Source organism: Lycium barbarum, chromosome 7, assembly GCF_019175385.1.
Source record: "Lycium barbarum isolate Lr01 chromosome 7, ASM1917538v2, whole genome shotgun sequence".
NCBI classification, from domain to species: Eukaryota; Viridiplantae; Streptophyta; class Magnoliopsida; order Solanales; family Solanaceae; genus Lycium; species Lycium barbarum.
In genome coordinates, this window is record NC_083343.1 from 117,142,241 (window position 1) to 117,164,731 (window position 22,491).

The window sequence follows — 22,491 nt, forward strand, 5'->3', positions numbered from 1 at the left end:
ATCACAAGTAAGTCGAATTTCAGCTCTGAAGCTTACAAAATTGAGTTTATACTGCATCGTTCTACCCTTGAAAAAGGTTCTATTTGGTGGGGTGACCTTATATTTTTTATAACGACCGAAAGGGTCGTTACACCAGGTACAAATTAAAACACCTTTCATCCCCGAACGGACAAAGATGAGAAATCTAGGCAGGGGTTACCTGTCTTGGCGAAAAGCTGAGGGTACTTGCTACGCATATCTGATTCTGTTTCCCAAGTAGCTTCTTTCACCAGACGATTCTTCCACCAAACTTTCACAGAGGCTATTTCCTTAGACCTCAACTTCTGAACAACCCTGTCTAAGATAGCAATGGGTTCTTCTTCATACGACAAATTCTCATCTAGCAAAATCGAATCCCAATGGATTATATAGGAACCATCACTGTGGTACCTCTTCAACAGCGACACATGGAACACCGGATGAACGCCTGATAGACCCGGAGGTAAAGCCAACTTGTAAGCCACTTCTCCCACACGTTTGAGGATCTCAAATGGCCCAATATACTTCAGGCTAAGCTTGCCCTTCTTCTCAAACCTCATCATACCCTTCATGGGTGAGACCTTCAACAACACTTGTTCTCCTTCTGCAAACTCAAGATCTCGGACCTTGCGGTCTGCATACTCCTTATGCAGGACTCTCTCAGAAGCTTGGCTGGAATTACCTTTACCTTCTCTAGGGACTCTCTCAGAAGGTCGGTAACCCACAGCCTCACCTCGAACGCATCAACCCATCCAATAAGAGACCTACACCTCCTTCCATACAACGCCTCAAATTGGGCCATATCAGTACTCGAGTGATGGCTATTATTATAGGCGAACTTGGTCAAAGGCAAAAATTGATCCCAATGCCCCCCAAAATCTATCACACATACACGAAGCATATCCTCAAGAACCCGAATAGTGTATTAAGATCTAACTTCATACCCAACTCCTCGTGCGAACACTTCCAAAACCTGGATGTGAAAGTGGTGCCACTGTCGGACAGGATAGAGATAGGAACCCCGTGAAGTCTAAGCACATCACGAATGTAGACTTTAGCCAATATTTTCACATCATAAGTTATCTTCACCGGAATGACGTGAGCAGACTTAGTCAACCTGTCAACAATAACCCAGATAGAGTCAAACTTTCCTAGCATCTTCGGAAAACCCACCACGAAATCCATGGCTATCCTTTCCCACTTCCACTTAGGAATGGGCATCCTCTGCAGTGTATCTCCAGGTTTATGATGTTCATACTTCACCTGTTGGCACTTCAGACACGGAGCAATGAACTTTACTATATCACGCTTCATCCCAGTCCACCAGTAATGTTGCCTCAAATCACGATACATCTTAGTGACATCAGGATGGATAGAATACCTCCAAGTATAAGCCTCTGTCAGAATGATCTTAATCAAGTCGCCTACACGTGGCACACATACTCACCCTTTGATTCGCAGCATGCCTTCCTCGTCAATCACAGCTTCTTTAGCCTCACCACGCAACACCTTATCACGTATTTTGCAGAACTTTGCATCCTCAAACTGCTTAGCCTTAATCTGCTCCAAGAATGACGATCGAGCCTCAACACAAGACAACACCTTGCATGTGTTTGAAATATCCAGCCTCACAAAACTGTTAGCCAGAGTCTGAACCTCTCTAGCTAACGGATGCTCCGAAGAAATCAAACGAGCCAAACTTCCCATACTAGCCGACTTCCTGCTCAAAGCGTCAGTTACGACATTTGCCTTACCAGGATGATACAGGATGGTGATATCATAGTCTTTCAACAGTTCCATCTATCTTTGTTGCCTAGAGTTCAGATCCCTCTAAGTGAACACATGTTGTAAACTGCGATTGTCTGTGTACACCTCACAATAGACACCATACAAGTAGTGCCTCCAGATTTTCAATGCAAACACCACCACTGGCAACTCTAGATCATGAGTAGGATAGTTCTTCTCATGCACCTTCAACGGCAGAGAAGCATAAGCGATCACATTTTTGTCCTGCATCAAAACAGCACCCAAACCAGAACATAAGCATCACAATAAACAACAAAATCCTTGCCCTCCACGGGCAATGCTATAATCGGTGTTGTAGTCAGTAATGTTTTGAGCTTTTGAAAGCTCTCCTCACACTCGTCAAACCACTGAAACGGTGCCTATTTCTGAGTCAAACGGGTCAAATGAGAAGCAATAAAGGCAAACCCTTTCACAAACCGACGATACTAGCTAGCCAGACCCACAAAACTACGGATCTCAGTCACTGATGTGGGCCTAGCCCATTCCCTGACTGCCTGAATTTTCTGAAGATCTACTATAATACCCTCTTTCGAAATAACATGCCCCAAGAAATGCACAGAAGACAACCAGAATTCACACTTGGAGAATTTAGCGTGTAGCTTCTTCTCTCACAATACCCCAAGATCAATTCTCAAATGTTTCTCATGCTCTTCCTTACTTCTAGAGTATACTGGGATATCATCAATGAACACTATTACGAATGAGTCTAAATAAGGCTTAAAGACACTGTTCATTAAATCCATCAATGCAGCTGGGGCATTTGTAAGCCCAAAAGACATAACCAAAAACGCATAGTGCCCATACCTGGTCCGAAAAGCGGTTTTAGGAACATCCTCTGCTCGAATCTTCAACTGATGGTGCCCTGACCTTAAGTCAATTTTTGAGAACACAGAAGCTCCATGTAACTGATTAAACAAGTCATCAATATGGGGAATGGGATACTTGTTTCGGATAGTTACCTTATTCAATTGACGGCAATCAATACACATACGCATAAACCCATCATTCTTCTTAACAAACAACACAGGAGCACCTCACGGAGAGGCACTCGGGCAAATAAATCCCTTACTCAGAAGATCTTGCAACTGCTCTTTCAATTCCTTGAGTTCTGCAGGCGCCATCCTGTAAGGTGGGATAGAAATAGGACGAGTCCCTAGGTCTAAGTCAATCCTGAAGCCAAAGTCACGATCCGGTGGCATACCAGACAAGTCCGTGGGGAACACATCCGCAAATTCGCATACCACTGGAACTGAATCAAGGGATGAAATATCTGCACTGGTGTCCCGAATATGTGCCAGATAAGCTAGACAACCCTTCTCTACTAGCTTCCTAGCACGAACAAAGGATATTACTTTCTTAGGGAAGGGACTAAGGTTATCCTTCCACTCGAGTCTAGGTGCCCCGGGCATGGCTAGTGTAACAGTTTTAGAATGGTAATCTAGTATAGCATAATGCGGGGACAACTAACTCATACCCAATATAACATCGAAATCTACCATGTCTAAGATCATCAAATCCGCCCAAGTACTATACCCCATAAAAGTAATTGCACACGAAGGGTAGACGCTATCCACCACCACAGAGTCCCCAATAGGAGTAGATACATAAATAGAGGCATCAAAGGTATCACACATCATATCCATAACCACAGCAAAATAGGTAAATACATAAGAAAAAGTAGAGCCCAGATCAAACAAAACAGAAGCCATCTGATCATAGGCTGAGATAGTACCTGTAATAACTGCATCGAAGGCCTCAGTCTCTGGTCTACCTAGGAAAGCGTAAAAATGATTGCGCCCTCCCGTCGCTTGTGAACCACCGCGATTACCAGTACCAGTCTGAGCCCTGCCCATGTCGGGCTGCCGTCCGCCTCTACTTGCCTGAGGACCGCCTCGGTTAGGCTGGGCACCACCCTTACCCGTGGTGTGGCCGCCCCGCCCTGCCGATGCGCGATCCTTACCCCCTCAGTCTGGTGCAAACAGATTTCGGGGAGCCTGATTGAGTCCCCTGCCCACTCTGTCTAAGTCTGGGATAATACCTCTTGAGATGCCCTATCTCACCACACTCGATGGAAGCACGGTCTAGCGTAGGCCGCTGAACATAAGCTGATAAAGCAGTGTAGCCTCCATGCTGACCGGAAGCCTAATAATTTTCCCCTGATGGGCCCTCAGCTGGCACCTGCATCGCGGATTGAATCGGACTCCCTGAATACACCTGTGAATGATACGCTCAAATTACACCTATTAATGGTATAACACGGACGTTGTCAAATATAGTAACCTAACAAGGTTGGGGTCGAATCCCACAGAGAACAATATGTAGGTGATTTAAGCAGATTAGGAATTATCACTAACAATAGCTATGCCCGAACGCATCAATGGTGGTTTTTGATAAGGTTTTGATAAAATATGAAAATATAAATTCTAATCTAGAAAGCAAGTAAATTGATCAATGACAACAAGAATGGAATAAAGGAAACTACTTCTCAAGTAACGATTCAATCTATTTCACGAATTATAAATAATAGCAAGTTTATGTTATTTAGCCTCGGATAATGACTCTAAATTAACTTCTTCCGAAGATTAACTAGACTACCCAATTGAAGATCCCTCAAGCAATTAGGAGCATTAAGAACACCCGAATATGGCTACAAGTGGTATTGCCTATTCCTAGGTCAATTTCCATTAGATGAGGGTTAACGCCCCAAATTCATGTTAATTATTCTATCCCAACTTCGTTCTTCCTCTTCCGAGTTTCAAACAAAGTAAATGGGCGAGTTCAAGGGTTAGTTAATCCATTGAAAACATTCAAGAACAAGAATAATTAAAATAGCAAAAACTTACTTGATTAAGAATAATGCAAATGAATAAATAAGCACAACAAGAGTGTCAATCTTAATTGTCACCAAGAGATTTCCATCAACAAGGATTAAATAGAAGAGAGAACATTTATGTAGGAACCCTAGCCTCCAACTTGTGAAAGCTGCCAAAGATATCTAATGTTTTGCCCTAGTTTTCTATTTATAGGAACTAGAATATCAAAAATCGTAAAAATCCGAGTTCTGTTCGGTCTGGCCCGAAATTCCTTCAACGCGATCGCGCCATGTTTCTGCGCGATCGCGTGGATGACGTCAGCTCCACTCGCCTTACTTCAGCGCGAACGCGTGTGTTCACTGAGCGTTCGCGCAGAGTCACGACGCGCGTGACCGCGAACGCGTGATATTCATGCGCGAACGCGCAGAGCAATATTTCGCCAATAATTTCCAGAACCTCCAGTTGTTTCCAGTTTTGCAGTTTTTTTGCTTGTTTTCCACACTTTGGCTCTAGAGACCCCGTATTACCTGAAACATACTAAAAACCACGTAAAATAACATAGACTTGCTTAAAAACAAGTAAAACTTATAGTTAAAAAGCATCGATTGTGGCGTAAAATCACGCCACATCAACACCCCCAACTTAAAGTATTTGCTTGTCCTCAAGCAAGCCATACAAAACCACGACTCAATCTAACACCTAGATATTATAGAATAACAATGTCTACATTGGTTTTGACTCTGAACTACCGGTATGTATGTTTTTCTTCCAAGGACCACCCCAATTTCTGTTTTAAAGCAATATACACAACTCAAGAACACTACGACTAACAATGAAGCTTCAATGAATGACATTACATTATCGAACATATTATGGTGCACACAAACGCTACTTTAGGCGGTCACTTTATTTTGTTCAATTCTCATCCTTATGCCCTCACATAGACCAAAGAATGTCCCAACACACATATATACGACAAGAATGGGACGAAGACGAAAGAGAAGAGTAAAACACTCACACTCACAAACAAATTCATATTTACACATGCAAATACCATAGGCTTGCCCTTATTTTCTATGTTCTCATCCTAAGATCGTTCGGTTGTGATCACATTAGGACTTGTTTCGGCTTGTAATGTAGGTTTAGGGACGGGTCGGATACTTTTTGGATACTAGTGACTCACCCTCCTTGAACACTACAACATCTTGTCACCTTAATTAGCCTCTTTTCTTTCCACCCCTTTATTTTCTTTCAGTTTTCGACCTCGATGTGGTTTTACTTCTAACCAACTTACAATTCTTTTTGCGTTACAATTTTCTGATTTTTTTTTTTTATGTATATATATATATGCAACTACCACATCGAATCTCCACTAGCAAACTCCACCACCCCCAACTTATGTTTTTAACATGTACTCCACATTTAATTCACCCCCAACTTAGGCATTTTGCCTCATCTAACTAGTAGCATCAAGGAGGGAACGAGTGCGAAGATGGATTAATTGCACAAAGGGTAAGGTTTCATAATTGGCTAGCCAAGAAAAAGGTCAAAAAGGCTCAAAATGGAAACTAGGGGTATTTAACACTTTTGGTAAGGCTTATTTAGGCAAAGTGACTATTTCAACAAAGAAAGCCTAAGATCATCTCACAACCAAACTAACTTTCGGATTTCATACAAGACCAACCGGGCAAGTTCTAAATTATACCTGCATAAACAGAATCAAACTAACAGCTCACATACACATTGGCATAAGGACAATTATTTTTGCACTTGTGACCTCCTAAGTAGTCATTTATCACATACAATACCCCAATAATAATAATGTCATATAAAGAATCAATCATGTTAATCAATCCTGTTCTAAGTATGCATTTTTCAAAATTTCGAGGGGTCCAAAATTTCCAACAAACAAAACAAACCACAATACATGCCATTAGTTACCAAGTAATACCAAATAAGCCAAAATTACTCTACTCAGCCTAAGCAACATCCTAAACATGCCAGTTTTAACAAAATAAAACCCCCCTCAGGAAAAGAACTCTGGCAAAGAAAAGTCGAGGAGGTTCCTACCCCCAACTAAAAAACTTGCAGTGTCCTCACTGCATGACATCAACATAGATTTTTTTTTTTTTTAAACATACCTCCTAGCACTGAGTGCTATGGTCATCTCTGCTCACCCTCGGAACTGGAGCTGCTGGGCTCTGGCAGGACAAAATCTTCCTCATTTTCCTCCTCTTCATGCTGTGCTCCGCATACACTCCTCAGAATACTCATCATCTTGTTCAGAAATTTGCTTTGCTTCTTGGCGTGCTCTCTTGACTTTTTCTGCCTCCTCTCTATCTTTCCCTGCTTTTCTTTTATATGCTTCATGTCCTCCACCACACCTGTTAATGTCAGACCACTAGGACCAGAGGGAGTTGTAGATGTGCCTTCTCCATGTGGGCTCGAAGGGAGACTAGCCACTAGCTGCTGAAGCCGATTGTCCACCCCATGGACCTGGGTGGAGATATATTGGAAAGTCCTGGCGGCTTCTTGCAGTGGTGGCAAGATTGGTATACCCATGGGAGGAGCAGGTGCCCCACCAATCGAATCTGATGCAGTAGAGGTAAACTGCCCAAATGACGGGGCTGCTATATCAATCCTCCTTTTCTTCTGCACATTTCCGGGCCCTCTCTTCTTCAACGGATGAATCGGTCCACCGGGGCCCTTTTCTTTGTCACCTGGCCTTGTGGGCACCCCATCAGTGGCGCACAAATACGTGATCAACGACCGGAAGAATAGACTCTTAGTCCTTTCATGCACCACCTCCCGTATTTCTTGCATAATCAGCCTCCCTTCCATCACAACACAAATTAATTTAGCCCTCTCAACAGGCACCTCTGAATCATGTTTGGAAGGTAGCACCCTCGATGTGACAATATCAAGCCAAGTTTTGGCCTCGGCAGTGAACTCTGCGGAGTCAATCTTTCTCTGCATTGTGGTTGTTATACCCCATTTTAACCGGGTTAAAGCGGAGTACAACATATTGGAGATTCCTATTTTTTTTTATTTTAAGGAGTCGCCACCTAATTAATTTAACGGTGAATTAGGACACCTAGATATTAACTAAGGTAAATCTAGCTAAACCTCCGTTAATAGTCTGCTTAATCAGTATGATTCTAGGTAAGGGTTCTATATTATCCTAAAGGGAAGGAGTTAGGCATCCTCTAGAATCCGTTAACTACGGTTGTCCGGTCAAACTTAGGTTAATAAATTAATGCTAAATAAGATGCTTTAAATTTTAAGAAAAAGGGTTAGGAAATGTTGCTAAGGTTTTTTTAGAAAAATATAAGAATGTTGTTTAAAATAAGACTTAAGAAATATGCTAAAACTTTAAATAAAAATGTTATTTAAAACAAAACTTGTAGGATAATTTGCACAAAAAAAGAGACCTCGAATGCCATTTAAAATAAACTATAAATGTTGCTAAGATTTAAAATAAAGAATGCTATTTTACCATGAAGCTTGCAAGAAATACGACATTTGCATATAAGTGATAACTTTTAAGAAAGGACTTAGCACATTTAAACTTTGAATAAAATCATGTGACATGCATATGGCAATGTAAAAAATCTAAACTTATTTTTTCTTTAAATGTGATGGAAAGGGTATGAGTTTTTCTTCTTCTTTTTCATTATCTTTTATTACATTGCTTTATAAATAAATAAATAAATAAATAAGTAAGAAAAATACATAATTGATCCAAACTTGAAAAGTTAAGGGAAATATGCTTGAATTTATATTCGCGTATTAGTGATGTTTTGAAATTAAGATAATAAGAAATAAATATGATTCCTTTAACTCAACAATATAAATTTATGCTATCAATTATTCTAGAAGTAATTATTATAGATACCGTAAATAGCTTTAATATAAAAGGGAAAAGAAATGAAATTTATGGGAGATTAATTGTGAGTTCCTCCCCTAAATTCACTACCCGTTATACTAGAGTTAACCCGCTAAATTCGCTAAGGGTTCATCTAAATCAGAAAATAAAACAAAGTAAAAGGTTAGTTGCATATACAAATCAAATGCATGAAAATGAGATAAAAGAGGCAAATCATATCAAATGGACCCGACCCATTTTGGGATAGCTGGATCTATTTGATGTTGGGCTTCGGCCCAACAACTTTTATATTGCTGCGGACTGGGCTGCTGCTGCTGGGAATGGGCTCGGCCCATTTCTAATACTATTCAGAACTGTTTGGGCTTGGCCCAGAATCTGTTTTCCATTATTTTTTGCCGCGGACACGAGCTGGACAGAGAATGACTCGGAGGATTTCGTTGGGCTTTTAGCCCAACTTCGAATGCGGGCGAAGAACGAGTCCCTCGGACTCATGTGCGATGGTCATGCATAAAATGAAAGGAAAAAGATTAGTGTGCAATCGATGAATTATGTTAAAACATGTAAAAATATAAACTCAAGCAAACTAACAGATTGTGTATATTCTATGTATATTTTAAGTATACACAGATCTATCTCCGAATCAGCTGGCACCAATCAAGCAAATTAACTAAAATCTTTACATCTTATGATATGCCCCAAATGGGGAGAATTAGATACTGCCTAACCATGGGAAATCAAAACAGGGAAAACGGTGATACCATGCACCCACATTAAACATGCTATACAAAGAAAAGGATTTGGACATAACAACCAGCCATGAAGAAACAAACAGGGGAAGTGATAAATCACAAACAGCAATGCAAAATTCAAGAAGTAAAACAGGACAAGGATGAAGTTTGATATTCATGATCAATAAGATATCCAAAATGAGATGCAATACCACAGAATTCACCAGGGAGAAACCAACTATGCAAGACTACTGAGAATGAAGTCTTAATACAGAATTCAGGCAATCCAAAAAAATCAAACTCAAGGTGCTGATGGTTTTAGTTATAGACTCAAATACCAAAGGTTAAAGACAGTAGCAGCTAGCTAATTAATGGATATTGTTTCGAAAATATGTATGTAGACATGTAATACTCATTAATGTTAAAGGTTAAAGACTGTAGCAGCTAGCCAATGGATTGATATGGCTTTGAAAACATGTGTGAACATATACAAGGAAATCCAATGCACTGCAGCAACAAAAGTAGAACTCCTCATCATCAAAGCATGACGATAAACTAACACCGAGTGCGAAAAATAGAACCATGTCCGAATAAACATTATAGATAATCCAAATTAACCAGAAACCTAACAAACTCCAAAAGATAAGAGCCATAAAGGACTCAAATCACCAACTGATGCGTTCTATATTACAATGATTTAAACCTTAGTCAAAAACATTGACAAACTAAATTAATGCATGAAGGTGTTTGACTGGTTGGACATGAACATGCTTACGGAACCGACGCATAAATAGTTTGAACTAGAAAGGGATCAGATAGATCGTTTAGAACCAATTCAGCCTGGCATATTCGATTACATGGAAGGGAGTTTAACGATGCTTGCAAGAAAGCTACTGTTTGAGTAATTGGGAAATCTAATGGGCTTGATAAGGGTTAAGTTGATATCCTATTCTTTAGCACAGATCGACAGTCCATAAAAAACTAAATCCCAAATGTCTTAGCCAAGCACAGATCAACTAGACAGGTAAACAATTTTACTGCTTCAACTGCATTAAAATATTTATAGCATACTAAGGCACGCAATTCGCACAGTAGCGACAGTAGACATCACAAGAAGAGCTACACCATATACTAAGGTAAATGACATTTACATAGAGATGACCGTTCGTTCCACAAAATTAACTAACTGCAGCGTATACTAAAATATAGAGATCTACCTAGCAAAGGCAGTGAAGTTCATAAAATTAACTGAAATCATGCTAAGACAATAGGATCTGCGAAGCAGGGGGCAATGGACTTCACAGAAAATGATAAAAAAAAAAAAAGAAACATGCCTAAGACACAAAAAATCTGAATGGCAAGGGCAGTAACAGGGGTCTGTAAGTTATGGGTGATTCATGAATCATGTAAGATGTTCTATTCCTTGAAGATTCACTAACCAGCTTCAAGAACAAAACTCCTACATTTGCTAAAAGGGTGGATTCATATAGATTCAGATTTCCAGGGAAAAACACAAGCTTTTACAGCCATGATTGAGAAGAGAAAAAGTTGACACACACACACTGGTTTAGAAAGAACCAGCTACGCAGTTCCAGTTTTAGCTTCAAAGAAAAAAAAACAAACCTTCACACAAAACTCAGACCAAGCATCACTATTGTAAACACACAGTTATCATCTTCTCAGGGAAATGAATCTCTAAACACAGATCTAAAGAGAAAGGGGAAGGGATAGTGTATTTTCAGACCTGTAACTAAACAAAATCAAGTGAAAATCTCTAATCATAGTAACACACCAACAACTATCCCCATAGACAAGATTCAGACCACATAGGGGAATTGACTTGGACTATGACCGATTGACACAGAAATTCAGTTAGACTAACAATCTCCGCTGAACTTAGCAAAATGGCTCAACAGGCATAAAATCAAACATTTTAATGTTAAAGCCTATGTGTGGATCTAAACACATAACCATATGAACATGCTTGTCGATCAACAAAAGGGTAAGGAAGGGACAAGCCTACATGAGCAGATTCAAAATGTAAGAAGAGGAAAAGAAAGTTCATGGGCACCTCATACACTCCAAACCAAAAACAAACACACCAACATATGCTTGAGTTTCAAATGCCTCTTTTCCGTCTATAGCATCAGAATCAATTTTAATGACACAATTTCCTTTTCATTTTTTTAGAAAAAAAAAGAATAAATTGTTCAGCAATAAGCTAATTAACGGTGACTGAAACAACACAACAAAGAACAAGCATCGGAAGAAACCACCACAGAACTAAACTTAACTAAGCACCTATACACAAATTCTACAAATCTAAACAGAAACTAGAAACTAAAAATTAGAGAGGAAAGAAAAGAAAATCAGGAATTTTACCTTTTTGTCGTGCAGCGAACGGGATTTTAAGTCTTTGATCTACCTCCGAACACTACCAAATCTAGCTTGCATATGCGCGGATTCGAAGCGATACCGAAGGCAACCGAAACAAAATCGATTTAATATTTGACTTGATAAAAAGATTATGACTACTAAAGGACTGATATTTAAGGAATTCTAGGCGGCTTATGCTTTGTTTAGGAGGATTTTGCGGCTCGAAAAAAAACTTGATTCTTAGGGGATTTCATGAATCGAAAACCCCCCGCCCCTCTTTCGAATCTCTCCCCTTTCTTTATAGTTGTTGAAGGAAGCGGGAGAGGGAAGAGCGTGGGGAACAGGAAGGTGTGGGGTGTCAGACGCGTGGGGAGACACGGTGAAGTGGGGGTGGCAGAGATCACGTGGGGGAGATGAAGGAGAGGAGAGAAGGGAGACGATGAAAGAAAGGAGTGGGGAACAGGAAAGTGTGGGGTGTCAGACGCGGTGGTGGTGACAGAGGGAGGTGGTGGCGACAGAGGGAGGTGGTGGCGACAGGGAAAAAGAGAAGGGGAGGTGCGGCGGAGGAGGGTTTGGGAAAGGGAAGAGGAGGCGGAGAGAAAAGAAGATGAAGAAATGAAGGGTAGGTTTCCCTTATTTTGAAAATGGTGCGGGTCGGACCCGTCAATTTTTAGACTGAGTAATAAAAGGATGGGCCAGTGAATTAAAACATAGACTGATCTAAAAATTGAGATAAAAGATATGGGCTAGCCCAAAAAATATTAGGAGTTAATCGGACTTTGATTTGAAGTCCGATAAATTAAAAATACGGACTGAGTGCACGAAATAGTTTGGCTTCTAAATTTAAATAAAAGGCCTGTTTAAACAACTTGTGTTAAAATATTGCTCAATATGAAATATGCAATCCTTAATGCTCAGATAAAAAAAATGGCGTTGCAATAGCCGTGCAATAATATTTCGAAAAATCCGCAATAAAATAAACACTATTATTTAATTATGCAAAGATACATGCGATGCGTGTGCCTGAGCTGGTAAAATGCCAAAATGATAAAAATTGTGAATTATAATAATAGTAATAAATAATAGTAATAATAATAATAATAATAATAATAATAATAATAATAATAATAATAATAATAATAATAATAATAATAATAATAATAATAAAATGATGGCTAGTGACTGTAATAGAAAAAATGAACACCGGTATTGATAAGAGGCTAGTAATTATAGTAAAATACAATATATATTTTTTTAATTTTTTCCAAAAATATTAGAAGCGTAAATAGGTATTTCGGAGGAGAGGCGGGACAAAATTGGGTGTCAACAGTGGTCAGCCACTTTGGTTGCTCCCCACCGTGGAGGTGGGTCACAAACCATTGTTGCCGCATTTGTTCGTACATCTGGGCCATCTCACTGTTATCACCATCCTGCAGATTGTAGTAGGCATTGATTCTAGAGGAATTGCACAGGACATCCACACCTCTGACTTTGACAATTGCCCTATGTGTAATGTCTACCTCTGCAACATTTGCATAGAATTCCCGCACAAGGGTATGATTTGCCCTGATTGGTTCATCCGCAAAGCGTATCCAGCCGCTTGTTACCAACCTTCCATAGAACTCGGGCATCTTTTTCCTCCAAATTTTCTGTTACAATGCCCTTCTCTTCGATGAAGCTCTTTCCCAGCAGTCTATCATATAGCTTCGAACATTTTGCTGACTGGAAGGTGGTGGTGTCATAGTATTCAATCAAGGGTACTTGGGCAGCATTGGATGATGAAGCCATTTTTTAAGTTTAAGTACCTACAAAACAAACACAATGCATATGAACACCTACAATGATGTATAATGAGGCAATTAGGTTAAGGAAATTGGCCACCCAAGTTTTGAGCAGCTCTGTGCGAGCATTCTGTTTGTGCACTGGCAATTTTCCTTCAGTGCGATCGCGCAAAGAACTGGCGCGACCGCGCCATTCTAAGCATTTTCTTCACCGCGATCGCGTAAGAACATGACGCGTTCGCGCATTTTTGACCCATTATTCAACGCGTTCGCGTCTATTATCGGCGCGATCGCGCTGAGTCGTTTCAGATTCTCAGAAACATTTTCACAAACAGGTTATGGGCATCATTTTTGGGGCTTCAATTCAATGATTTTTAGCACGTATTTTGCCCCATTTTTTTCTTTTCATATCAACACCCAACTCTCAACTCACATCACTCAACAACTAACAACAATTTTCATGACATAAAATTCAACAATTGTATCAAGTTTTTATGGTTAAACAAGTGAAAGTCAAGTTTCTTTCACAAATTCTAACATTAAAAGAGGATAAAAACAACCCTATGAACAAGAGAATGAGAGAATTACATACCTTGTGGTTGCAAGTTGAAGAATTTATCAAAAATTTGAAGTTGGGTTTGAGAGAGAATTTAGGGAAATGGGAGGAAAATGGGGGTTTATACCCCCTGGTCTTCTATTTTGTACCTGAAAAACGCGCGTCTGTGCGTTCGCGTGGACATACGGCGCGTTCGCGCAGAGTTATTTTATTTTTTATTTTTAACGCGTTCGCGTCAGTTTATCGCGCGATCGCGCAGAGGTAAATCAGGCCCCATTTTTCCAGAGTCAGAAATTAAGTACAGAAACCAGACTAACAACTTATAACTCATGTTTCAGCAGCAACTACTGACTTGTGGCTGTTCTGAAAACCCAACCTGCTCAAAACAATTCCAAAAATTTTAAAACTTTTCAGATTAGTCACAAATCATAAACTAAACTGTTCTAAAAAAAATCAAATTTCAAAAATGATTTAAAAATTTTAAAACGATGGGTTGCCTCCCACCAAGCGCTTAAGTTAATGTCGCGGCACGACGGATACCAACTTTACCGCTTTTCTCGCCATTTGGAGCTTATGAATTGGGCACCTAACTTGGAATCAAGTTTGTGACCACGAGCAGCGGGGGGTGGTAAATATCTGATCACGCCAAGTAAAATATTGTTCATCCTACACTTCTTGGCTTTCAAGTGAGGAATGTCATTTTGCCTTGTTGAATTTTCAAATTGCAAAATATAAAGCTCTTGAACTTTTTGAATTATGACATCCTATTTTTCCCCCGGATTGGGGTCAACACCAACCATATTGTTCAGAACAATGGTTGACTCCAATTCATTTTTTTGTTTGGCATTCCCAATTAACTCATCTTCATGATTTACCCTTTCATCTTGAGCATTGGGGAGTTCATAATGATTTGCCCATGAAGGATTTTCTTCATCTGTCATCAAACCAAGTTGGAGACTAGTTTCCAAGTATTCTTCCAAGGCTTTTTGATTTTCATTACCCTCACCTAGCAGGCACTCCATCATGAGTTTGAACTCACCAATTTGGCCATGCTCACAATAAAAGTCATTACTAAACAAGTTTTCATAGAAGGATGCCATTTTTTTATATATATAAAATAAGATAAAACACAGAAAATAACTACACAAATATTTACGGGTTCGGTTCAAAGCAAGTTAGCTTATTTCCTAGATTAGCCAAAATACGCCAATTGTTCCCCGGCAACGGCGCCAAAATTTGATACGCTCAAATTACACCTATTAATGGTATAACGCGGACGTTGTCAAATATAGTAACCCAACAAGGTTGGGGTCGAATCCCACAGAGAACAATATGTAGGTGATTTAAGCAGATTAGGAATTATCACTAACAATAGCTATGCCCGAACGCATCAATGGTGGTTTTTGATAAGGTTTTGATAAAATATGAAAATATAAATTCTAATCTAGAAAGCAAGTAAATTGATCAATGGCAACAAGAATGGAATAAAGGAAACTACTTCTCAAGTAACGATTCAATCTATTTCACGAATTATAAATAATAGCAAGTTTATGTTATTTAGCCTCGGATAATGACTCTAAATTAACTTCTTCCGAAGATTAACTAGACTACCCAATTGAAGATCCCTCAAGCAATTAGGAGCATTAAGAACACCCGAATATGGCTACAAGTGGTATTGCCTATTCCTAGGTCAATTTCCATTAGATGAGGGTTAACGCCCCAAATTCATGTTAATTATTCTATCCCAACTCCGTTCTTCCTCTTCCGAGTTTCAAACAAAGTAAATGGGCGAGTTCAAGGGTTAGCTAATCCATTGAAAACATTCAAGAACAAGAATAATTAAAATAGCAAAAACTTACTTGATTAAGAATAATGCAAATGAATAAATAAGCACAACAAGAGTGTCAATCTTAATTGTCACCAAGAGATTTCCATCAACAAGGATTAAATAGAAGAGAGAACATTTATGTAGGAACCCTAGCCTCCAACTTGTGAAAGCTGCCAAAGATATCTAATGTTTTGCCCTAGTTTTCTATTTATAGGAACTAGAATATCAAAAATCGTAAAAATCCGAGTTCTGTTCGGTCTGGCCCGAAATTCCTTCAACGCGATCGCGCCATGTTTCTGCGCGATCGCGTGGATGACGTCAGCTCCACTCGCCTTACTTCAGCGCGAACGCGTGTGTTCACTGAGCGTTCGCGCAGAGTCACGACGCGCGTGACCGCGAACGCGTGATATTCATGCGCGAACGCGCAGAGCAATATTTCGCCAATAATTTCCAGAACCTCCAGTTGTTTCCAGTTTTGCAGTTTTTTTGCTTGTTTTCCACACTTTGGCTCTAGAGACCCCGTATTACCTGAAACATACTAAAAACCACGTAAAATAACATAGACTTGCTTAAAAACAAGTAAAACTTATAGTTAAAAAGCATCGATTGTGGCGTAAAATCACGCCACATCAGTGAACTCTGACCCCTCTAGAAGGAATTGCTGAACATCACACCCCCTATGGGCCTTCTTCTCTACCCGCTGCCTCGTTAGGAACCAGTGGAGGCATGGGGTCAACCACTGGGACGCCGCCCCCAGCTAGGGCCGCCCCTCTGCCAACTTCTCTGCCTCCACCTCTAGCTCTAGCTGCTGCCGTGCGTGTTCTCGCCATCTGCGAGAGAATGAAGGATAGTCAGATACCATTTTGAATCAGCAGATACCAATTGAAATCAAGTTGCACGAAAGAAAGAAAGAAAAGGGAGTTTTTCTAGTGTCCGACAGCCTCTCAAAGATAAGTACAGACGTCTCCATACCGATCCGCAAGACTCTACTGTACATGTCCTTGTACGATGAGATCGACGAACCTAAAGCTCTGATACTAACTCTGTCATGACCCAACCTGCCATGACTGGCACCCAACTAAATCCTAGTGGGCAAACCAAGCTAATCAGTTATTACTCATTCAAACATCAAATAAACAAAATAAATCATGCCATAAAATACATAAATAAGTGCGAAAGTTCTAACTATTATAAAATTCCCAAAATTCGAAAGTCATCGTATATGACTCTAATCTAAAACATGTCTATGGAATGAAGTCTGACTAATAAATCCATAATGTCCAGAATAAGAAAAGACATCATAAGAAGAACATCTTCGGGCGGCCTGGCATGGGAAGAAGCTCACCCTAAATCTATCAGCAAACGTCCTCCACGCTAGATGTAGGGACGGGTAGCAGTCTATGTATCACAATCTGCACTCAAAAGATTGCAGCAAGGTAGTCTCAGTACAAACACTATGTACCGGTAGATATCATAGGCCGACTAAGATTAATATCATGCATATTTCATAAAATCAATAGAATAAACAAATCAGTCAACAGACATGAATATCAATAAACCATAGCAAGTCAACCCAGGATAATCACAATCACGTAAGCCACAACGGAGATAAGTTACCATAATGACCACACTCAATGTACACACATACTAACTGATGTCATTGCTCAGTAGTCATGACCTACAGGGGACCTATGGTGTTCATGTACCACTCATTCCAGAACACTCCTCGGACCCTAGCACAAACCTCCGCTCCGGAACGAACCTCGGACGGGGGACATATTAATGTACCTCTCAATTTCGGAACTAACCTCGGACCACGAGCCCATAATCTAGGTCACATAAGTGACTTTCCATACCTCTTACAGAACAGTGTTACTTACCTTCTCAATATCAATACTCAAATCATCATTCCATGTCACAATACCGTAGAAAAGATCATATTAGCTTCTCATCACAATACATTCACTGCAGAATCAACACACAGGAATAGTGGCACGAAGCCCACACAATCAATCATTCACAATCACATAGGAGTTCAGTCATACAATATCATGCATGAAAACAAGACATGCTTTCTTCTAAAGAATTCACAAACATACAATCAACTAACCAAAGTCTAACTCAAGTAGACCGTAACCTACCTCAATATAGAGTTAGGACAACGCAAGTCACTCCGTTACAACCTTTCCCTTCCTTAAAGCCTCAGAGCGCTCAAAGTCTAGAAATAGAAGGCTTAATGAGTCATAATTACTCAAATCACAAGCATCAATACAAGAATCCCCTTCTCTTTACCTCATTACAAGGGGTGGATGATTTTGTAGGTGTTAAGAAACCAACCAAAGGCCTTAGTAATCATTACTCATCAAATACAAACAATATTCTATCAATATCCCCATTACAAGCAGTTCTTATAGTCAAAATACCATTTTTGTAGAACCCTATGTCTCCATTCATTTAGTTTATGACTCTAAGTGTGCAATTCATGATTAAGAGAACTAACCCAAGCCTTTAGATGATAACTAGGTGATAATAACCATAACCCGTCAAGTTTAGAAGGTTTATTAATATTATAGGGTTTCTATTTCACTTTCACCATTAAAGACCCACGAAGGGGATACTAATCATGAGGGAGAATGGAATAGATGGGACTAATCTCTCAAGAGTTTCTTGCCCTAGCTTGGAATTTCACCCTACGTGCTTGTTGGGAAGTGTGTTGGTGTTTTGTAAATAGAGAATCTGAGACTAAATATAAAAATCCCGGGCCACTGTTTTCCGTCGACCGCTGCAACGATCATAACGCCGCTACAGCGGTCCTGCTATAGTGGTCAAGTGACCGCTATAGCGGTCCCAAAGGAATCCGCCTAGCCACTATGGCGGTCTGTCCACCGCTATAGCGGTGCCGCCATAGTGGTCCACCGCCCGCCACAACGGCCACCGAGGGCGTGGATGGCCGCTGGCAGCGGTCAAGCCGCCGCTATAGCAGTATCGCCGCAGCGGTCCATTTTGGCCAGTGAGCCGACTTTTGTCCAGTTTTTCCCCCCCTCACCCAACATTTTATCTGAGGCCTCAAAAACACAAAACAAACATGTACATACGCATAAAAACGCCCTACGAATCCACCCGAAGCCTCGGAATTCCCAACGGAGTTCTAATTTCCCATGTCACCCCCGATGAACTCAATACAATAAAACAACAATCACAAGTAAGTCGAATTTCAGCTCTTAAGCTTACAAACCAATAGCAATCCCTCCAAAAAATGGGAATTTTGGGAATTGAATCTTCCTCAGCTCCTTCACAGCTCATTTTTGCAATTCCTTTCTTCTCAAAGTAAATGCAATCGCTTTATGCTATAAATGAAAAACCACAATACCCAAGATTTCATTGAAGACAACCAAAAAAAAAAAAAAAAAAGAGTATCAATAACATGTAATAAATAATGATACCTCTCATCTTTAGAGTGTGGAAGACGATAAGAGGCAACTTGATGAACCAAATATTGAATCGTGGCTTCAAAACCTCAAGCTAAGATAAATGGACTTTCTTGCGGCAGTGTCCTCCGTACTCCTAGAAATTTTCCTGCTACAACCCAAAAAGTACAAAGACTACTTCAAAAAAAGATGACTCGGGCACCTCATCAAACACCATGAGTGCATAGTCTACTTACAAATTTCAGTCAAATTTGCTAGCTTAAATTTTCCATACGACGGTTTAATTCTGTAATAATTAGTTAATACCAAAGACAAAATTCATCAAAGAGATAGTACATATACAAATCAGGTATAATTGCTAACACAGACGTAAGAATTTCAGGAAGAATTTACATTTAAAAGAAGTATAAACCAATTTATACACAACAAATTGTGATTATGAGTAACAATAAAGCAAGAGCATGAAAAACCCAACCAATACTCACCCGAGTGATTCGCAAGCACAGACCAACTCTATCTAGAGACTCTAGACCAACTCTGCTGAACCAAAGAATGAGGATCTATGTTGCTCGAACTTTCAAAAAAGTCGCCGGATGCGTATCACATCTTCCAACAATTTAGAGGAATCAACACGCATCCGGTAATTATTTTTTTGAAGAGTCCGAGCAACATAAAATCTGATATCATCATCTATATTGCACAATTCACTGAAACCCAAATAAAGTATAATGAGTAAAATGGATAAGATATGAATTGAAATAACTGAGAATTTCTTTTTGCAGCATGGTCTAAATAAAATCTATGTATGGTTTTGTGACTCAATGCTAACTAATATCATGATTAGCAGAATCTTTGGCTTTATGTCAATACTGCCACGATGTGGAAAGGGGGCATTCCACATTGCAGCGACCTTCTAACGGATATGTGCTTCAAGGTAGGATTATTCTCATTTCTATATTTATATACTACTATAATTTATTTCTCTAAAGCATTTTTACAGGTGTAACTGTTCCTTGGAAATTAAAGCACTTGGAATGATAGTCATGTCTTTTCATCTTTGACGCCCTCTTAATTTAGATTTCAGTTTTTTTGATAGACTGACTTAATTTGTTTCAGCAAATATTTTAAAAGGAAAATATAAGAGGAAAAATAAGGTAACCTTTTTCTATATTTATGAATATTATTAATCAATTAAGAGTGGAAGTTATGAAGATGAAGAGGTGAGTTATAGAGATGACTTTTTAGAGTAAAATGATTAAGAAAAATACAAAAAATGAAAAAAAAAAAAACAAGATTCTTGGCCAAAGAAAGGTGTCATCTCATCTTTCTATTGCCTAGCTTTATATTAATAATAGATTGTCAAAAACATCATGAAAGCAATTCCTTAATTTTGTGACCATATCTTTACTTTTTTGTTTCCCTTTAGAAAAGAGAAAAGAAAAACACACCACCAACCCCTTTTTGATAAAAATATAAGAGAAAAATAAATACTCCTAATAAAAGAGAAACCACTGGATAATTAGCTTTAGATTCTGTTTTGACATTTTCAGTCAATCAGACACTTTGCCTATGGCGTAGGTAAAGTTTAAGTTATGGGTTCATCTAAACTTTGGACTTGATCTTGTATATATGATAAAAGATTCACTAAATTTATAAATAATTGATTTCGGGTTCAATAAATTAAATAATTTATAGTAAGATAGTAAGATCTTGAACTCAAACTCATAAATTAAGCTCATTTCTGAATTCGGCTTTGGAGCTAGCATCTTTGTTCAAACAAAAAAATATATCTATTTGACTAGAATGAGGTGGAGATTATGGACTAGACTACGATGATGGGTGAAACTTGTGGATTTATCAATTGCAGAAAGAATTGTTTTGGTATTACTTCCAAAATCAACTAAAAATTTGATCAACATCAGTTGTAGCGCAAATTTTAAACAAACTACTGATATAATTATAGTGACAACATATTTACATTTGTAAGAATTATCGGCATGTTGGCTACGAAGTCGCCTTTGTTAGAAAGCGTTTTACCCTCTCTATGTGGGACTTATGGCAAGAATTAGAATTATCGTTTTAAATGTTTACCAAATGCAAGATGGGCAATTTGTAGTTTTTAGTTTGCCAACAATTTGTAGTTCTTAGTTTGCCAAAGTCAAATTAGGAAAATCATTTTGGACCACGAGAAAAGGTGCGGGCGCACACACATTAAAGCATGTTTTATGGTTGACAAATTGGAGTTGATATGTTTTAGTCTTTGCTTCAACAATCAATATTAATGGCAATTTGGAACTTTTAAGGAGTGGTCCAGTGTTAGATTCTTTATATACTAATTTATGAGCACAACTTTTTTGAAAGCAATATTATCTAGAATGGCTTTTCCTAGCTTTCTCAAAGAAAAAGAAACAAGGACATGAGAACTAATTAAGAGTATTTGCACCAGTGGGCATTGGCCGAAGAAAAAGTCAATAAATTAAAGAAAGTTCCCTATGTTGGAATCCACTTTGGTAAGTCTCTTGAGTCACATTTATTGCTTACACCAACAAGGTTAAAATTAAACTCAAATTGGGAGGAAAAATCATTGGGCATATGGTGACAAGTGAATTGCGCGCAGAAGCCATGAACTAGATCTATTAGGTGATCGGTTGAAAATTCAAGGATTTTAACCCAAACTCCCAAAGGAGAGTGAATGATACGTACATCTTTTCGTTCTAGCTTTTCTTGAGAAACTCCTCCCACGGCACACAACAACAACAACATATCTAGTGTAATTCCATAGGTGGGGTCATGGGAAGGGTAGAGTGTACGTAAATCTTACCCCTACTTTGTAGAAATAGAGAGACTGTTTCCGACAGACCCTCGGCTTAAGTAAAAAGCAACACCACATCTTCACCTAAATGAGTATTTGGATATATATCACAAAAATCATTCGAATATTTGTTGAGATTAACTAAATCAAGGATACTCTTAATTTGGTGTATACTGGTGTGCACAATTTTCCCATAAGGCAGTCTTTTTTTTTTTTGCGTGTGCGCTCAAAACTATGGACAAAGTCATCACTCTGTTGAACCTATTTGTTAGCTCTTCATGGGTCGAAACATAAGAGCTAGTGAGCTACTCCTCGCCTTCTTCATGCACTTTTGTCGAATCATAGACTCTGATTCTAGGTTATTGGGCTAAATCAACCGGGTGGAAAAAAACTCTTCCGATAGTGTGATACTATGCTTGGGCCAATGCTGCATGATTCTTTTCGAAAGATCTCACGTCA

General features: G+C 39.1%; 1 long non-coding RNA gene across 7 annotated transcripts; it reads right to left on the reverse strand.

Moving 5' to 3' along the window:
- Positions 1–15,524: 15,524 nt before the first annotated feature.
- Positions 15,525–20,723, reverse strand: LOC132603951 (uncharacterized). 7 transcript variants are annotated; one of them, XR_009568596.1, is made up of 5 exons: positions 19,706–20,723; positions 19,236–19,371; positions 17,138–17,204; positions 16,765–16,877; positions 15,525–16,622 (listed from the first exon to the last, which is right to left on the reverse strand). It is a non-coding gene; the product is annotated as an uncharacterized LOC132603951 (long non-coding RNA). The 7 variants fall into 7 exon arrangements; XR_009568595.1 differs by lacking the exon at positions 16,765–16,877; XR_009568592.1 differs by having other exon boundaries at positions 15,525–16,877.
- Between the last annotated feature and the right edge of the window lie 1,768 nt (positions 20,724–22,491).